Raw genomic sequence first — 20378 nt, 5'->3', positions numbered from 1 at the left:
CATCTCACTTTTGCACTTACATATAAAACTATAACAAATCTTTGGTGCATTGTTTTTCTAGCTATGGCTGCAACATAAATCATATGCTTTGAGGCAGTCGAGTGCACCATGTAGCAACAGCAGGATTCTCGGATGTTGAAAAGCATCCGGATAGTTACCAAATGGGGATTACTGGTTATCCATCACCTTCGACATCACCCAAGTTCCTGCAGTCTGTAGTATGTCTCTGTTTGTGTGTAATAGGCTAAAACTGCTCAGATCACAGGCTGACTTTTAGAAGTTGTCCAGGTAAACTTACAGCCTGATCTGAGGAAATTCTTTGTTGCCTCTTCACATGCACCTTCCTCGCCCCAGTTCTGTGCCGTGATTTATTCTTCAGCACGCTCCATCATGCCGTATTAGAGTATTTCCCGTATCTTTGGTTTTGCAGGTTCATTCAGTAACACCCTGCTATCCATCGTTTCTTTGTCTCAGAATTTAATCATTGATCATTTCATACCTCGCGTGGCTAACTGCGATTTTCCTGGTTTTCCATCCTTCGCTGCGGATGGATTGGATTGCCCTTGATAAGCAGCACGTGTTTGAGGGCGGTGATGACAACAAGGCAGGTGGCAGCAGGAGCAGCTGCACTGAAAGGTTTGCTGGGCGCTCAGACCTGCCTGGGAATAGTTGGGCAAGATCGCTAGGGCATCCCGAGATTGGATCTCATGAAGAGATCTGCTGATCAAAGTCTGAGGTCGGTAAGCAGTCACCTTTTGATTTTCATGTTAAGAAGTAACCAGCAGCTGCAGCTGCCTACAAACTAAGTTTGAAAAGCCAGCATCTCCTCCACCTCCCCTGTTTTTCTTGGACGTGCAGTTGGCAGTTGACAATTCTGATGAACTTCCTTCTGCCGTTCCCTCCTCCACGTCATGTGTACCATCCCCATGTATTTACACCGAGTATTTATGTCCCCATGTGCATCCACTCTCAAGTAATTAATTCCTGTAGGAAAAATGACTTGGGTATCCATCTCACTGCCGATCGCTGCCCTTTCCAAGAGCACGTCCTTGAAGGTGTGCAGCATGCACTTGCACAAGCGTACACCCATTTCTGCCTCAGTTTATCCCAAATGGCTGCTCACAAAGGGTTTTGCAAATATTGACAGCCCTGGGCGCAGGGGGGTGATGAGGATTCACTTTCAAGAGTGAATGCCTTTCCGTTGGCAACACAGCAGCCTAGGCCGGTGGTCTGAGGCAGGATTCGTGCGCCCCATTTCCTTCTGCCCTTGGTTTTCCCCCTTAGGGTGCTCGGGGCGGGTTCTGTGTGTCTCTGTGTTAGGATGCCTGCGGTGGTTTTCTTAATAGAGCTGCTCTGGTGTTACGTGGTGTCTGTCACTTGCATGTGTTTGCTCAAGAGAAGTCGATTTATATCCGTTGTTTATCTCTTTATCTTCCTTTTTCAGCTACGTAATAACTCTTAACGGGGACTGTAAAGTGCAATCAATTAACACCTGTGAAAACAGGAGACGCGCAAATGGGGAGATACTCCGGAGGGGCTGCTGGTGGGTGCTTTTCATTTCCTACCGGGCTGTCTCGGTGCTGTAAGATTCCGTATGAACGTGGAATGCTGTGCCAGGCTTTGGTCCCAGTTTGTAATATTAAAAGTAGGTCACTGTCGTAGAAACCAAGGACTAATTTGAAAAGGTTTTGGTTGTAGAACGAAGCGAACGGGCTCACCACGGTATTTATGAAAGCGCTGGAGCAGCGTCTTTGCCCACCTGCCGCCGCGATCTCCCGGTGCCGCTGCCGGCACCGAGTTACATCTGCAGCAAACTACGGCCAAGCGATAAAACCCGGGACCCCAAGTCAAGCCAGTTTGCTCACGTTCAGTGTAAAATAAGTCAGGGCCGATTTGCTGCAGCTGGTAGCTCAGCCTCACCTACTGCAGTGACTTAGTGAATTGCATGACTGCCTGGTTAGTGGGGCATGACCATACCTTTGGCACTGATCAGTTCTCCCGACTGCAAGTCCTGCTCCCTGCTCCCAGGAATGGCCGGGAAAGGCCCATAAATCCCAAAGGGCGCTAGCAGCCTGTCCGTGCCCGCGGCTGGGAGGCCGGAGCCCTGTCCCACCGCGTGCTTCGCTGCCAACCGAAAAAACGCGTGCCGCAAAACACAGCTCGTTAATAACTCGCCGGACTGCTGTCTCTAGAGTTGGTTCACGGATGGACTTTTCTTTCCTCCCGTGTCCCAGACGTTTCCTGCGTGCTCATTATTCCGGGAGGGGAAGAAATCTGAACTGGTCCGAAGTGCCGCACGTGCTGCGGAATCTCTCTAAAGGCAGCGACGGGTTTTCCTTTCGCCACGCGCGCCCGCCTCTGGCTTGCAGCTAAATGGTGAGGGGGAGAGCGCACCCCAGCCTCTAAACCCATTTAACTCTGCGTATAGAAAGAGGAGAGGGCAGCTGTCATACCAGTCCTGGGTGCTAAGGAATGGTGTGGAGAAGGGGGCAGAGCCGTCTATCTGTGCTCTTTCTCTGGCGCGATTGAGGCGTGAACTAGACAGTTCCCGGGCTCCAGTTCCATCCCTGTTTGCCAGAATTAGGCTGGAAAACAATTTACTTCTCGCATAAGCTAACCAAGAAGAATTACACAAAGTGGTCAGTGGGAGAAAGTGCTTCTGAATTTCTCTGCTGTTCCCAACATGGTACATCTGGCACATAGTACCTTTTTTTTCCTCTCCACTAACTCCCAGAGGCGCAGCCTGGTTCTCCAAGGAAGCAGGGTACGGGTTTATTGACAGTTATGACAGATGCAGTGTTTCCTGGAATCCGTGGTAAATGCAATCAGCAGTGACTTGAGGATGTGCGCTGTGTATCATCTTTTTTTGATGCTGCATCGCCAGGAAGTCCTGGTGAATGTATGACTGGAATTCGAGAATCCAAGGTTTCATGTGTGTCTCTGCCACTGGTCCGCTGACCTTGGGTGAGTAATTGTATTTCTTCAGCTATCTGTTTCCCCACTTGTAAAGTGGGGATAATAATAATGATTTTCACCGTGAAGTGCTTGAGACCTGCTAATGCAGACTGTCTGACAGTGATGTGTTGTCCTTACGACTCAGAGCCGGAAAAAACCCTCTCACCCATCTCATCAAGGGCAGCGTGGGGGTTACTTTGCAGCAGGCAGAGCGCAAGCGTAGCGGCAGCTGAACTTTAAGAGAAGAGACATTTCGTCGCCCCACATGTCAGATGACTGCAGATGCAGGTGGTCAATTAGCTAGATGTGCCAGGGATCAGGAAATCAGACAGATCTGAGGACCCGATAAGATATAATTGCGGTGCAGAGGAAAAAGAGCACACAATTAGAAGTGGATTCTCAAATTAAAGCACAGCATGTGATGTGAAATCCTGTTCATACTCTAAAAGAATATCATATGCCAGTGGGCTATAGCATGTGTTCCTTTTTTTCCCCTTCTTTCCTAAACCCTGCTGCTTGGTAACGGCAGTATTTTTGGGACTGATTCTTTTGCTAATTGCTAACCAGAAATAGCACCTAAGTTTGGCAGAGCTTTCAGGAGAAGAAGAATGAAGGCTTTTTGGGGGAGAAAATTCAGATATGCATAAAACTTGCATAAAAACGTGGTTTATTCGTCTCTCTGAAAATTCATCGCTCAGGCATATGCAGAATGAATATGATTATGACAAGTGGGAGAAGGTCCAAAAAAACTGGACTGCTTTATAGAGGTTGAAGTCCCAGCTTCAGCCCTAAAAACAAAAGCGTACCCGGTGCCAGGGCCTCTGCGTGAGCTCATGGCCTTCCTACCGCCAATGTGTCTCATACCTAATGTGCTTGCAAGCTCACAAGGCCGGTTTGCTCACCTGCTGAGGAGGAACACGATGATGTTATGTAGAGCGATGGAGAATGAAATGAGGGAGCAAAAGGAGGATGGAAGTCTTGGAATCTCTCCCCTTCTTAAAAAGCGCCACGCAGTGGGACTTGTGATAAGTCAGACTGAAGGCTGCTTGGCCCAAACAAGCGTCCTCATTCTGTCCTCCAGAACGGGTGACTCAGAGAAAGGAAATCTGGGATTTGTGTCGCTTCTGGATCTGCCAGGGTGCTGCAGGTCCATCAGCTTTTACTCGAATTTGGGATGCTCCTAGCCTCTGAGTCCTGGCTTGCAGCGCGTCACGTTTTGTGATGAAATAATGAAAGCTGGGGAGCGGAGGCCCCTGTATAAATGGCTGGCCTGCATCTGTTTCTTTCTGTTTGTGCGTGGAAAAACAAAAGCAATAACTATTTAGGGAACCAAATTATAGATGTTTTGTTGGTACTGGTCAGCATTTACTCATGTGAGTAGCCTCATTGCCTGCGGTAGTTACATGAGCTGAATCGTTAAGCTTTTCGTGCTTGTATCCCTCTCGGATGACGCAGATCGTCGGTGTCCAGCCAGGCCACCAGAAGGCAGGGCAGGGCGGCTGCGGAGTTACTACTACGAGTGGCAAAGTTGGACACAGTGGAACCTGTTGTTCAGAAGTTAGTAGAAATGGATGTGATTAAATATACAGGCTATGAGGCTTTTATCTGAGCCCATCACTCAGTAGGGAATGCTATAATTATTTTGTACTGTAGGGTGATATAATATATATCCATTTTTATTTTTTCTGAGTCACATATTTTTTATGGCAACTGCAGAAAAAGAAACCAGATAATGTACATAAAGGGGAAGCTGGAAATGAACCAGCTTTGAGCTGTAGCATCTGAAGATCTACATTTAAAGTAAAAGAAAAAGTAGGGAAGAAAAAGAATAAATGGAGTTATTTTTATATAAAATTATGTTCAAGAACAAATCAAAAGACCACAGAACTTTCTTCTTCAAGGGTCTCCTAATTAACCTCAAATCAGGCGGCATGACTGATTTCTGGAAACTTTTGTCATGTTAATCTTTTTTAAAAGTTTTTTGGTTGGTTCCCCCCCCCCCCCGATTTCTGCATGGATTATACTGAGTATGTCTCTTAGTTTTACTTACCTGTTGGCAGCTGTTATAATGGGGCGAATCCACCTCGACAGATGCTGTATTATTTCAGGCTGCTTTGAGTGTTAAAATTTTCTCATTCATCTGTTGTTGTTGCTATTAGTTGGATGCTTTAACGCTCTGACCAGAGAATGAGAACCTCTGGAAGGTGTTAAATTGTCTCATTCATCTGTTGTTATTGTTGTTGTTGTTATTAGTTGGACGCTTTTAATCTCCAGCCAGAAATGAGAACTCCTGGAAGTTTATCCTGTACACAAATGAAGAGGGTCCCTGTTTGTGAGGATTTGGAATTGCAGCCAGACAGGAAATGCTTTTTCTTATTTTTTTTCTCCTTTCCCCAAGAAAAATTATGACAAAAAAGGGGAAGATTTTTCTGATGTCAACCCTTTTTTCCCACCCTGCATTTAAACTCCTAATCCTAGAAAAAACAAACAAACAAACAAACAAACAAAAAGCTTTATAAGGCAAAGGGAAAAAAACCAACAAACCCAAATCCTGATACATTTTTCTGGTATAAAGCAAAGGTAACTGTGTTTGCTTCTTTTTTTTTTAGTGAACTCCTTTCACTGTCACCAAATTTGGTGAGATCTTGATGAAAATTCTGTTAAATTTTTGTGGGGTTTTGTTTGGTTTTTTGTGAGCTAGAGCTGTTTGGAGAAAAGAAAGACACAAGTTTAAGTTGTACCGTGAGATCCTTGCTGTTAAAATCCTTGAAAACAGAGGCCCTGAAATGCTGTAGAGAACGTCCATAGCAGAGGCCTTACGGTGGCGACCTGTGCAAATGGGGAAATCATCATTCTGCTGTTCGCTACCACCGCTGGGCTTTTTCTTGAGTTGCAGGGAAGATGCTGAGTCTCAGGGGAGTGTGACCTCCCGGCTGTGACCTCTCTGAGGGCTTCGGGGGCATGGGAGGAGCTCTCCTTCCGAACGCTGGGTACAACCTGCCAGCTGGAAAATGAAGCTGGAGGGGGATTAACTTGAAGCTGGAGAGGGAGAACTGTGCAGAGAAAGCAAGGGTAGAAAGGGTAATAGGCACCTGTTCTGGTCAGACCAACTGGAGGTAACCTGCCTGTTGTCAGCCAAAAAGGCCACCACCATTCCACGTAACGCTCCAAACGCTTGGCTTCTAAGACGACAGTTGGAGACCTGGCCAGAAGCATAGCGTCATGTTTGCAAAGGAGGTGCCACTGCTTGCTAAGTGAAAGCAATAAAGAGATCCTTAGTAAAACCGATTAAAAGATTTGAATGTGAATTGCATCTTCTCTGTCTTCCAGGTCAGTAGAAGTATGAGAAAAAAGCGCCTGTATTCAGATGTATATGCAGGCAGCTGGAGTGAAATGATTGGATGATTTATGGTTTTTAATGAAAAGCTTTTAAGATTTGTATTAATTAACTTTTTTTTTTTTATATATACCTAGGAAGGTAAAAAACCTAATCAAACAAACCAACAAACAATAGTGAGGGGGATGGCTCCTGAGTGTGCATCAATTATTTGGGAGAGAATATGCAAAATTAACTTAGAGGTCCTTGTGCTCTTTTCCACATATTCCTATATCCCAGCTCTCTGCCCATAGGCGTGTATATGAAAGGCATGTATGTACGTACAGTTCTGCATACGCGTAATTAGCAACACCTTTCCTCACAAGTCTCCCAAGGGCATTAGGACTCTGTCGGTATGTCGGAGGTCTTTAATTGTGTGTGCTTTGTAGAAGGAGAAATGTATTTCTCCGTTCCAGCGTCACATTGCCTTCTGCCCCAAGCCAGTTTCGAGCTCACCGGGAGCTGGGGTGCCGGTTCCGTACAATGCCGCGCGAGAGCGTGTTCACCCAGCTGGGCTAGAAGCGATGCCGGGACTCCCCGCTGGCCCTGTCACTAGGTCCGATGGGGATGCAACGGCGAGATGCATTTGAAGCACGTGGTCTGTGTAGAGACAAAATACCCGGGAGTGTTTCTCGGTTTATGGCCGTGTCCTCAGCTGCAACATCTCCCCGTGGTGATCCTGAAAGGAAACCAAACTGCAAGACCAAATGGAAACCCCTGTGTGCCCCCAAAAGGTTCTCTGCGTGGAGAACCTGGTCTTAGGAGATGAAAGGAATGAAACGTTTGTGATACTGTTAGAACTTAGGGAAACAGAGCATAACCAAGTGTCACTAAGATTATGGGCAAAAAAATTATCGAAGTCTTCAGGAGATGGTGTCTACGGAGCTCATTTTTAAAAGACAAGAGCCTAGAGACGGGAAAGAGTCAGGTCATCAGGTCCTCTCTCCAGGGGGCCAACAGCTGGATTCTTAACCGCACGAACAAGTGCTGCACATGAATTCTACAACAGGTAATGGTAAGATTGTTTTCTATACACATTCTGTGTGCTGCGCTGACTGTTACTGGTTTGATTGAAAACCACCTCGCGCTGTACATTAGCTCCTGAAACTCTTGTGGCTTTTTGGCAGATCAGGTTTCCCTCCATTCATCTGGTTTTTAATGTTCTCATTGTCCAGCCGATGAGTTATTTGTAATTATGAGTACAACTAGGATGAGAAATCCTTGAACCCAATTCTTGCTTATAGAAAACCCCCTCGATATTTCTGTGGTTTGTGAAAGGGCCATCACGTGGATAGAGCATTAAGAGTGTCCATTCTAGGGAGTGTTGGGACTAGGTTATATACTTGTCCATCTTTTAAGCTTGACTCTTAAGTAGAATTTTTCTTTAAAGATTGGCTATAATTGAAAGCCTTGTTATATTTGTATACAGTAAATCATTTTCTCCCCATAGGCAACTGCCTCTCAAAGTACTGTTGATATTCTGATAACCTTGACTCAGCACGGTCGCATCGACGTGCACGCCAGACTCCTTCTGTGGAGCACGTTCTGCGTTCGTACAGAAGAGAAAGGGATGTTTTGTTGGGTCAGGGCAGGGATTCAACGCAGGGTTCAGGCACTCAATGCAGGGGACCGCAGTGCCTCAGACTTACTTTACAAGTGTGTTTGGAAGCCTGATTGCTCAGCGCTATTGAACATGCTGAAATATTCAGATCACTTGCCTGATGGAATTCCTAAAAGTACCTGAGTATCCAAACTGTGTAATGCAGTTCTTACAAATTCTTACAAATCAGAATAGATGTAGGGGGTGACACGCTACACGTGCCACCTGAAGGCTGAACAGAGCCCATCGTTTCTGGATCTCCTTCCCTGAAGCTCTGGCTGGAGATCAGGCCGCGCAGTATGTTTAGTTAAAATTCTAGAGCATTCCGTGTTACTGTCTACTGGATAGCAGGGGGTAAATGCTGTATGTTATGCTCAGCTGCTGCTGAGGGCTGTGCATAAGGGATGCAATTGTTTATGGAAAATTTGCCCCTTTTAATGAGGACACACTCTTAATGAGGCAGTGTTTTGGAGAAGGGTTCATTAGTCATTTACTATTCTTGTCACAGCTCAGAGTTAAGCTGGAATGGCTGGCTTGTCATTAATGCACGCTGTTGTGCCTCCATGTTAGAACATCTTGGGGTACACGGTGACACGGGGCAAATAGGTGTATTGGCTGGGAAGAGAAAATGAGACCTAACTTCGCATTGCTGTGGGTATTTGCACAGCAAATTAATCTACGGCTGGAATGCAGGTAGTCAGGGATGCATTCGTCTTGCTATTGTAAGAGAGGATTCTCTTGTGCTCTTGGTCTAGATTGGATGAACATGCAGGGGTCTCTGGGTATCCACCCCAGTTCCTGACTTCAGAGCAAATGGGGAAAATCTCTTTGCAGGAGTTGTGCAGACTGGTTTGAACCTAGCTGGCATGGAGGACAATAGTAGGGAATTCAAAGGGACAGGATTTGGAGTATAAACTGGTGATCTGAGCATCTACCCACAGAACTATTGTGCTTCCGTATCCTGCAGTTGTGTGTGAGGATAAGTGCAGTGAAGGCTGTGACGTGTTCAGTTACCATGGTAATGGAGGCTATATAAGTAAATTAGAAAGGTCCATTGGAGATTGAAAACATGGAAGAAATAGGCTGTTGCTGATGGAAAACACTATCTGTGTACAGCAACTCCCAGCTTATTGTTTGGAAAGGCTCTGGTATATTATTCATTTTTTATTACTGTTATGGTGGCACTCAAAGGTAGCATCTGATCATAAGCCCACCGTGGTAGAAGCTGTACAGACAGGGATCAAAGAGATGGCCCTGGCCCAAAAAGCTCATAATGGACGTATTTTGTATCTCTGCACAAATACCTCCTTGACTCAAATTATTCTGACTGCTTACCATGCCTGTCCAATATGACTATGAACAAGCACATTTACAGGGAAAAAAAAAGCCAAGGATAAACCCCTGGCTACCTCAGATATATTTGGAAACAAATCACGGAGGATTTTCTCGTTGCATTTCTAGCAGGTCCCATAAGGGAGGGGGAAGAGGTGTTACAGTCGGGGGAGCCCACTATGTTCTCAGTGTCCCCATGTTCTGAGGCAGGTAGTGTGGAAGATAATTATGGCGATAGGGGACACAGTGAAGGGTGACAACCTTAACAGAGAGGCTTTTAACCAAACAGAGAACGACAGGCTTGGAAAGAGAAGGACCATTCAGCTCCTCTGATCTGATTCATGATTGAAGGTGCCCCACTGAGCTAAGGCCGCCCAGGTTGGCCTGGTGTGGCAGATGCAACAGATCTTACCATAGTTCCCACTAAAGGAAATAAATTGCTATGGACTGATCTTTTCTATTTACGTAGTAGCTTGCTGGCATGACCTGTAACATCACCGGGGCTTTCTAGGATTTGAAAATCATGTCTTTGTTCACTTGCTTTGGGAGCTGGCAGGGCAGGGCAGGCATTCCAGAAAAACTCGTCTTTTGCTTCACTAAATTTTATTAAAAACAAAACCCAATACCCTCTAGAATTTAGTCTGTTGATGTAAGGTGGTGTTATAAATCAGCCAACTCCCACTGAAAAGGAAAGTACCAGAGTGTTTTCAGAAACCCTGAGCGTTTTGTAGGCATCCTGCAGTGTTCATCACTTTCATAACAACTTTATAATTTTTGTAGCCCTTTGTTAATTTGCCTTTTTTAAAGTGCAGTTTCCAGATTTGTCGTTACTTTAAAAGATACCTTGATACCCAATAATGAAAATACTTTTTCATCTTGAAAGTGTTTTAATGAAAGAACCTATGACTTAGTGTTTCACTGAAAGCAATACTGTGTTCACTGATGTTGCAACGGAATAGCAACCTCCGCAGCCATGAAATAGGTTTCTATTAAGATAGCTGCATTGTATAGATTGGTGAAATGAGAAAGCTCAACTAGCGAAGAGCTGATTTGAGATGCAAAATTAGAAGCTATTTTCTGGTTCACAGTTTGTGATTGTATCACTCCAGCTGATGTCATCCCACATGGGATGGCTTAAAGATTACCATGTGAATGGGGTTGTGCCTCTGTTCGTGCATCTATAAGGAAAAATGCTTTCTCTGCCTCCAGTATAAAGGTGTTTCTGTGGAGACCCACGTTCCTTTTGACTTCTTCTTTGTCTGTCTCACAGAAGTAGAAGTTGTCCCGCAAGAGAATTAAATGGCACCAATTTATTGTTGAGAATATCTTATCTTCTAGGAGGGCACTGACGATTTCGGCTGAAAACCACTAAATCGGCAACCTGAGAACAGAGTAGATGAAATAGTTGCTAGAAATCTGTTTTCTTAACAAATCAATGACCTGAATGTTTAATTAAATGGTTATATGTTGTTTCTATTGCTTTGAGATGTTTTCTATTCAAATCCGTTGGATAAAGCAAACATTTTTGAACTGAAATGAGAATATTAACCTAGCAGTTGAAATGAAGACTTAACTTGCATGCTTTTATCAATGGAAATATAAACAGTACCTATTACCTGTCGTTTGCATTGCGGTACTTCAGTGGGTGTTAATTGTTGTGGACTCTACAGGCCTGTACGAAATGGTATTCCGTGTAGTGGGAAGCTTACGTAGCTTAGTAATGAAAGCAGATTTCCAGTCTGGGAACAGAGGGGCAACGGAGGGAGAGGTGCGTTTCCCAAATCGCGAAGATGATTAGCGCTAAAGAGAGCAGACATTTGAAATTTCAGTCTAGTGACCTATGGACTGGGCACACTGCCTCAGAAATGCAAGGTATTTTACAAAACCTAGTGCTGGGGTGGCCTTAAAGTAAGTTTACTGCAGTGACAGAAAAATCTTAACACGTTTGTGGCCTTGCATAAACCGCTTTCCCTTTCTTTCTCTCTCAATCTAATATTGTTGCAGTCATGATACTGTTACTGACAGAAGCTCTCCAGAAAGTCTGGTTTAGCAGGTGGTATGTGCTGGTGCACACAGGAACGCAGAGCGGAAAGGAGCAGTGGGGTCTTACAACCCCATCCCCCATAATCATAAATGAGCATACAACGGAGTGATTCACGGGACCATCTGCTCCTTCCCTAGGAGCCTGAACCATAGGTATAGGTCTTATTAAACCAGTTTATTGTTGTAATAAGATTACAAGTTTGATAAATGCAGTAACATCAATAACGTCAACGTAACGTAACATGATTATGAGCTCAGGTTGCAATGTCAGCCTTGAAAGCAGCAGCTCTTTCAGGGAGTTGTGTGACTGTATGCAAGAACAGAAGCTGTCCTCACCTCGCTCGTCCAAGCCATGCCGGTGGGCTTTCAGAGTTGTGACCTGTGCTCTGTGCCTACCGTAGCTTGTTATAGCTCCGTTAAATGCAAACACCTGCAACTGCCCTTGCTTCGGAAATCACTGTCCTTTGCCAAATAATTTAACACAACAGCACACATTGTAAATAAGGTGGGCCATACTAATTGCATTTCCAGCGGTTTTACAAAATGTTGTAGGGGTGACAAAGATCATAGAGTAATTGCCACAGTAATCTCTCTCCTCTGTGTTAGGTCACTGAGGGAAATCTTAAATTTACTCTTCACTGCAGTCAAATATTGGAATCTATCTGGCATCCCCCAGCCATCTGGTGTGCTATAAATCTAGCCAACAACATGGTTCTCCATCATGAAACTCTAATTATTATTCAAACCTCTATGATGAGGTCTAAACAAATAGCTTCAAACAGGTACAAATCTCAAGGGAAGGTTAAGCACAGTATCAAAAGAACACTGGGTCCGATTCTTGGAAAGATAAACAGAACAAAGATATTTTACCCAGCCATAATTTAATCTTCCTTGATTGCTGATGGATTCCATGGACATCACTAAAAATCTGACATGTTCACAGCACCTTTGCCTCTCATCAGTCATTTTAATTTGCACTTTCATATATTTAAAGTATGTTGTCAAGGTGACTCTATATATTTTTTTTCTTTTCCTCTTCACAAATTAGAAGGATGGGAGGACTGAAATTCAGAAAGTTCTAAACAGATTTGGATTATTTTTTATTTTTTCTTTAAGTCATAGTAGAGAAACGTTGTTTGTATAAAAATGAAGTGCTTCAAGGTTGCAGTTTTTGCTGGCAGAAAGAGGAAAAAAGCTTTTTTTTGGGGGGATGAAGATCTTCTGCAATGTGTTAGTGTCATATAATCAGCTTCTCCAAGGTGACATGAATATAATAATACTCATAGGACCTTTCTTTTAGGGAGTTCAAAGTGCTTTTCACACAGAAAGTTTTTAAGTCTTATGAAATAAAAAGATTTCTTCTGGGACTCTTGGGCTGGTAGGTATTGGCTAAGGGAAGTTTTCCAGACAGTTCTTTAAGGTTATGCTAACTTTTAGGCATGTGCTGAAGGCCAATAGAAGTCAATGGGCTTTTTGTGGAAGTGTGTAACTGACAGCTTCCCTGTGGTGGGATTTTAATAGAATTTGATGTAGGGAATCCTATTTTGGATGGTCAGCCTGAGAAACAGGGCTGAAAATAATGTTTCAGGTCATCCGGCTGTAGCAGTGACTACCGCAATAACCGCTGCTGCCTGTATCAACCTGGAAAAGATGACACGGTGTTATTGGATCTTATTATGGGACTTCAGGAGAGACTTCCATAGCCAGCACGGAATCGTACCCCCTCCTGCAATGGAGCAGTAGCTCTTTAACAGAGCAGAGAAACAGCACGGGACACTTCAAGATGAAACTGCAGCATGAACTTGGGCAAGAAAGTCTCCTTTGATCAGGATTTCAGTTTAACACTTCAACTAGAGATGTCCTAACCAAAATACAGAGCTACTAGAAAGTCAGCTCCAGGGAAGAAACTTTCATAAAAATAGTAAAAATGCTAATTTGGGGAGCAAAATAATGTCTGTGTCTTGAGCGAGGATGATGACATTCAAATAAACAGTCACTTCATCAACAGTGTTTTAGTGGTGCAAGTCAAGCCAGATCTAGGGACTGAAGCTTAGTGCGTAACAGAAAACAACAATTTTCTGAAGCCATGCTTCTGATTACGGTTGCAGCCGCGGTTGTAACATGTGAGGTGTCAGCAGACAGCATTAAAAATGTAGCAATGTTTTTGCATTTTGTAGGACTTTCATAACTTGTAGCATATGGCTTCCTCGGGCAACTCATATTAGCTCCTGACTGGAATATTGTAGCTCAGGGAGGCTGGAAAGTAATTTTCATTATTTTCTGACTGATGTTTCCCTGCTAGATATATACCCTTTTTGCTCAGGTGATACAGTTGTGGAAAATTGCAGCCAGACGGAATTGGTATGAAATGCAAATATCTATGTAACATTCAAAATTGTAGTGTTTGAGTACCTTATAGATGATAGGAAAATAATAACACATTTTACAGAGAAAGTAATTTGATTTGCTCTGAGAATATGTGTCTGACTGGACTAGGAATTGAACACAACAGAGACCTGAGCTAAGACTTGCCAAACTTGGTTCGTATCTTCAGCTCATCAGTAGGATGAGCGAGCCTGATAAGCTCATTGCAATGCCTCCATTTCCCCGTTTGTAAATGGTAATAATGTTACAGAGTTCCTTTGTACAGCACTTGGAGACAGACAAGACTGATTGAATTGTAAAAATGTCATTATTACTGTTTATTTTCTGAGTTACAAGCGAGCGCTTCAGTTACCTGCCTGCACTCTTCTTCCTGAGACGGCTTAGAGAAAGGAGTTACAATTCTAATTCCAACAAAATTCCGGATGTAAATATCACAAGGTCTGTAGTATTTGCGTCTACTTACTAAAAGAGCAAGATAAATAAAAATTAGATTAATAAGTTTTGACATTGAAAAGGAAACCTTGTCTTCACTTTCCAGCTCTGTATGATACATCTGTAATGCTGGGAGGAGGTGGCTGGCCCAGCGCGCTGCCAGGTGCTGGTGGGAAGCTCTGAAGTGTATGTAGATCAGCAGGTGGGTTTACTGCCTGAAATGGGTTCTTTCCTTTGTTTCTCTTGTTTCTCAGACGTGAGTATTTCTGAAGCTTTGAGATTCTGAAATCCATGCAGCCAGACAGGCTTTCAAGTTCTGACTCAAACTAGAGAAGAATTTGGTGGAAAATGTAGGATTTCACCTTCTTGCATCTCCTAAGACTCCATTTCCAAATTGCGTTGTCAGAGGCTTTTTAATTTTTACAAGTTCAGTATATTTTTTTCTTTTTTTTTCTTCTTTTTCTGACTTCTTTTTTTTTTTTTTTTTTTTTTTTTTTAATAATTGGGCCAGGATAGAGAAAATGGAAATGGTGTGTCAGTTAGGTTCAGGGCACTCCAGCTCGAGTACGCCCTCCTGTTTTCCAGCGCTGTCTCTTTAACAGAGATCTTGCACTCCCAGTTCAAAGGATTGTTAACTATACAGTTCCTTGTTCCATGATGCAAAGTTGTGTCTTAAAATATTGTTTCACTGTAACATGTGCACTGGATCAGGAAACGGGAGCGATCTCTTATGTTGCTTAGAACTCAAAGCTCTGATCTAAGTTTGCGCAAGCAAGTCTGCCTCCCGCTCTTGTGAACACTTAACTCCAGCTCAGCTAATGAGAAACGAGGGCATCTCTCCCTGCTGTAAAAGGGAAAACAAAGAATTGGGATTATAGTCTTTGGCCGTGATTCAGGAAGACATTTCTGATTATGCTTGCCTTAGAGCTTCAGTAAACGTGCTCATAAGTATTCATGCGCAACAAAGCCTGTGAGAATTTGAAGTAGTCATGGTGGGCAACTTTGATCATCTTCAAACCATAATTTTTTTTTTTTTTCCATGCTTCAATCGACATGAGAAGCCACACCAGAATTTTTCTTTAAAGAAACAAACTGTAGAATCAAGGAAGTCTGGACTAGTTTTAGAGTAGCAGACAGATGTTCTAAAACTCAAGAGTACAGCTTTACCAAGCTCATGATCACTGTGGTGTTACAATAATGATATTTTCACTACTGCCTTTATCTACTTTAAGGCAATGCATGAATGAAGTCGAGTAAATTAGAGGGTTTCTTCAATCTTTTAGGTCTACAGGGCCAGTCTGTAGTTCTTCAGTTATTTATACTTCACCTGTGCACTACCAATAGTAGCAGTTTAATCTTGATCAGGTGTGGGTACAGGATCCCATTTCTTTCAAGCTAGAGAAAAAGATAATGAACTTATTCCAGCCTTGCCAGTTGATGGATACTGTTGGCTGTGAAAATACAGGCAGTACCTGATCTGGCTTAAATTTGGAGCGGCGTGGATGGGAAAGACAAAAACAGTATCCGATCTAGCACAAAGCATATAAGACCAGGATGGTTAAAACATCAGTTTTTTTGTAATCAAATTATACTCACAAGACTGAGTTCCTACCAAATCATTGCTTTGCATCGTGTGGCCACTGTGATATTCATCTGCTTCTAGAAGCCCTAAAGCTAGATCTGCTGTATCATTGAACTGTGGCCTCAATGTCAGCCCTTTTTATTTCTCTACCAAACCACAGATTATCTCCTGCAGGTCCTGTAAGACTATTTATGCTGCCTGAGAGAAAACACATGATTTTAGCCGTCTGGAAGGGAAGGAGAAGATATCAGAGACACAGAAGTTTTAGAATGGTAAAAAGAATCCAGGAGAATAATGAATGAGATTCAAACTGCAGTGTTGCAGCCATTATATCAACTTCTTACAAGCAGCCTCTCTTTTGTTTGTTCAAACTGGTAATAGCTCCAGTTTCATAAGAGATCATTCACCACATTCAGATCAGCACTTGTAATAACAGAAGTATAGATTTAAAATGTAGTGTTTGAACTTTGCTTCTACCAAGCATTGAGCTTACCCACTTTTTTTATCACCCCTTTCAGATTAAAGGCTGACCCCTGCTGCACCCTGAGAAGTTGTAGGTGCAACCTTCCAAAATTTAGTTTTAATTTGCTTATTATTTGTTATTTCTGTGACAGGAACATCCAGTGGTTGTAAACAGATTTTGGAAACGTGTTGTATGCTGGGCAGACAAAATATGTATGCTTTCAGGAGTTAAAAATAAAAAAAAAAAATTACAAATACCAGCACTAAGGAATGTAATATAAGAAAAGTGGGAGCTTTGTACCCAGCTCTGCTGCTGATCTGTCGTATATGCTTGGAAAAAGCCCTTCACGAATGCATTCATATGATTCTTTATAAATTACAAACTCTCTGGAGAAAAAATTCTGCTTTACTAAAAATCTGCAAAGTAGCTGTCATGATACATGGGCATTTGCTCCTTAGATATTAGTATTATTTATAAATAATAAATGAAAATTATATTTTCTACAGTTTGCTTTTGTTTCAATGAATGTTCCTTTTCCTCCTTGTATTACAAGAACAAGGAAATAGTAATATCTGATTTATATGGCTTCTGTGTAATGATACATCTGACAGTTCTCTCCAGCAGTCATATGCAGAGCCTTGGTTTCCCAACACTGTAAATGAATAATGCCATTCTTTATTAATTATTCCTTAAAATGCAGATGATTTTCAAGATGCCTCATTGGCTTCTGGTATTATATTCCTGTGCTGTTTTTTCCATTGAAGTTTTAACAGTGTTGATCGTGCCGGGGATATATGACAGCCTTGTGAAACTCACTGGGAAGGAGAAAAATGGTAAGAGGTGTGTTAACGGAGCTTTGAAAGCCAGCACAAAAGTGTTGTGAAAGAAAGTGGGTTGACTAATAAGTGCTGTGTGGATTGATCAGACAGGATTTTTAGGTCCCTGGCTCCTTGTGTGACCTTGAATAAATAATCTGGTGTGTTCATGTCTCAGTACTTGTGTCTCTCAAGTAAGTGTAAACAGAAGTCAGAACGGGAGTGACAGTTTAATTACTGCTAGTAAAACGCATGGTACTATTGCAGGGAAAGGTGCTGAAGAAACACAAAATGCTCGGTATGTTCCATCAGTGAGAGGTTGAAAGTAGTTCTGAAGTGTCCTCCACGGTGGCTTGGGAGAGACGGTGACTGAGACCTTTAGTGGCCGCAGTCACTGATCCATAGGTGACTTCCGAGGTGTGTGGCACGAGAGGGTGGCTCGTGTATTCTCTGGGCCGGGGCTGAACCCATTAAGCTGTGGAAGTTTTCGGTGACTGTCACAAAGGTTCACAAAGCAATACAGGAAAGCTCAGAGTCTTGAGAATCTTCCTTAACTGATTCCCAGAACACTCACATTTTTAGCCCAAGTCCCCACGAGGTCACTGCTAAAACCCAATCGTTGTGATGAAGTATAAACCAGGGGACTTGGGGGGCGGGGGGGGGTGGGGTGGGGGGGAAGTTTACAGTCAACAAAGAAGTGCTGTTTGGAATAGTAATTTATTAAGATCAAATTATTTCTGGAAAAAACCCTATATTTAAGTAGTCTCACCACACACAGAACATTTTTCCCTCCCTGAGCTGTACCTACATGTCTCTTTTTTTCACCCTATGAATGCTCTAGTGCATTAATAGATTTAGTTGCTAAGTAATACATGGAAAATAAGCAAAGCAAGACAATAATTACCACGATGAAGAGGCAGTAAGAAACCTCAGTACTGAATAACAAACAAAGTAAGTATTCAACACTGAATTTAAATGTTCTGCTTCAAATTCTAGGTTACTTGAGACTTAGGTAAGACATTGGGTTTGTATCTGGAGCTTCCCCTGTCACTGGTGGTATGGAGCCACCTATGCCCTTGGATGGTTGTCTCTGTAGTCTGGAATTTGACTGGGAGTTTATATTGTGTGTGTGTTTGAAACCTGGTAGAGAAACAGCTATGAGAATAATCGTACAGTCTCTAAAATTTACTCTTCTTTTTTAATGTTGTCAGAAGGCATGTCTGTATATGAAATTTACAACTCAAGGTTTCCCTTGACGATTTACAAAGTACAAACAAGATGTTTTACCACTGAGAGTAGCTTACAGAGGCCTAGGGACACATTGAGGGAAATCTGAATTAAGGGAACAAGAATTAAATCATGTCCTGACATCATTTATGAACTGCCAGCAAGATGGACATTAATGTTTCCGAGCTGAGTACTCATTCACAACCAGTAGATGGAGCTTTTAGTAATAGAGTTTCTAGGGGTTCCTTGATAATGAAGAATTTTTAAGGCACATTTTTAGTAGACAAAAGCATATTAAGTACATACAGTTATAGAAAATAATATTTATATGACTGGCATCTTTATTTGTTTATGCTGAGTCCATCTTATTTTGAGAAGAAAATCAGGAACTCCCATGCAGACGTGCTGGTAGAAATATTCAAAAGTGTTTACACACAGGGAGTTCAAAGGAGCTGAGCTTTGCTGTGAGCTACTAAGCCAGAGATTGTAACAATGGTCAGATTTTCAGAGCATTCAGATACTTTGAAATATTGCCTTGTAAATAAGCAATCAGAATTTAAAAACTGCTCAGCATTCAACTCCTTGTAGAAAAAACAAACACTGTGATTACGTTTTATTGCTTTGTTTAGATATGGAAACAGGAACCGATTACTTTTAAAACTGTGCCTATAGTTTTGTATTTTGAAGTCTTTACTGTGAAGTAGCATATGAAAAGGAAGTTTACACTAAGTTAAATTTCTTACCAGTATAATTTTGTCAGCATCATTAGGCTGGTAAAACCAAGCCATTGCTTCTATGAGGAAGAACTACTTTTTTTAGACAGAGCATGTGATCTGGCATGGAAGATTGAATTATTTCAGTAGTTCAGTTTCCGTACAGCATCTGATGTCCAAACATTTCTAGCAGTGATCATATTCTGCTTTGCCATGCTTTTTGTGATTGCTGAACTTAATAGGTTGCTTCCTGACAGCGAAACATTCTCATGATTACCCTGTCATCTTCTACATAAGGAAATGCCAAAGACTACAAGTACATACTGCAGTGGAAAGATTTTAAAGCCCATGCAGATGTCTGACTTTTTTTTTTTTTTTTTTTTTTTTTTGGCTAATTTCATTTAATATTTTCTCTGGGTGGTGGCAAGTGTTGTAGGTTCTGCAAACTTTCTGTTTAAAACAAAACAAAAATGCCCATAACAAAACCAGCTTGAAACTCAATGACCTCGAAATACAATGTCTGACCTCCTTTTCTCATGGGATGATCTATTCTCCATCGTGTTGGAGCTATGAAGATGCTTCCCCATTGCTCTGCTTATATAATTGCTTTTTGGTTGAATGAACAGCGAATTCTGCAGCTTATAGTGCTTTATAGATAGGAATTATGTGATCCAGTGCATGTAATTTTTCTGGATTAAATTGTATCAGCTAGTTTTCTCGTTGGTGATTTGACAGATGTGGGTAGTGTGACTAGCTAAATGCTGAAGGATACCACTGTTTCTGCTGTGCATCCTTCTGAAGGGGGCTAACTTCTTACAGGTGAATGCTAACGATGTACCTCTGGATTTTACGCTCTACTTTTTTAGGCTGTAGTAGAGATTATTCAGTTCCAGTCATGGCAGAAGTTCCCAGCGGGAATTGTTTCAGCGGAGGCCAGTGCCGATTTTGGCACCGATTCAGAAGGTTAGTGTTCGGCTCCGGTGACTCGGATGTCTGCTGTAGAGGTCAGAGGTGTTGCCTTCACAACCAGCGCTCTGTGCTAGAACTAGCAGTTGATTTTAAGGAGTAATGAGCAGATCTGGGAAATACTGGTTCCCTTTTATGAATACAAAAGTCCATGTATGTTCTGGTGTAGGGAACTGCAAGAGGAGGGGAGAATAGTAAGAAAAAGATGCAGTGTTGTGGAGTCTTGAATGGGAACAGGCAGAAGGACAGAAAGGCCCAAGTATTAAAGATCCAAACGGCAGAAAGGGAAGATAATTTTTAGTCATTATGCACCAGATTTTCCAAAGATAAAAGTATATTCTGGATAAAGACTACTGAAAGTAAATGAGACTTAAGAATTTTGAATCGAATAATTCCACTTTGGATTTTCAAAAGAGTTTAGTACATGGGATGTTGATTAGAGCCTATCAAAAAATGAAAGGAGGTGGCAAAAAAGAAATTATTTTCCTC

The 20378-nt window shown here is 42.3% G+C and overlaps 1 protein-coding gene across 13 annotated transcripts in view; it reads left to right on the top strand.

Moving 5' to 3' along the window:
- The window catches only part of LRRTM4 (leucine rich repeat transmembrane neuronal 4), a 334273-nt gene that overhangs the window by 73319 nt on the left and 240576 nt on the right, over positions 1-20378 (top strand). The window lies entirely within an intron of this gene.

Source organism: Falco punctatus (genome assembly GCF_963210335.1).
Source record: "Falco punctatus genome assembly, chromosome: 20".
In the NCBI taxonomy this organism is placed as follows: Eukaryota; Metazoa; Chordata; class Aves; order Falconiformes; family Falconidae; genus Falco; species Falco punctatus.
The sequence above is the reverse complement of the archived record's forward strand: the minus strand, read 5'-3'. Positions and strand labels throughout refer to the sequence as shown.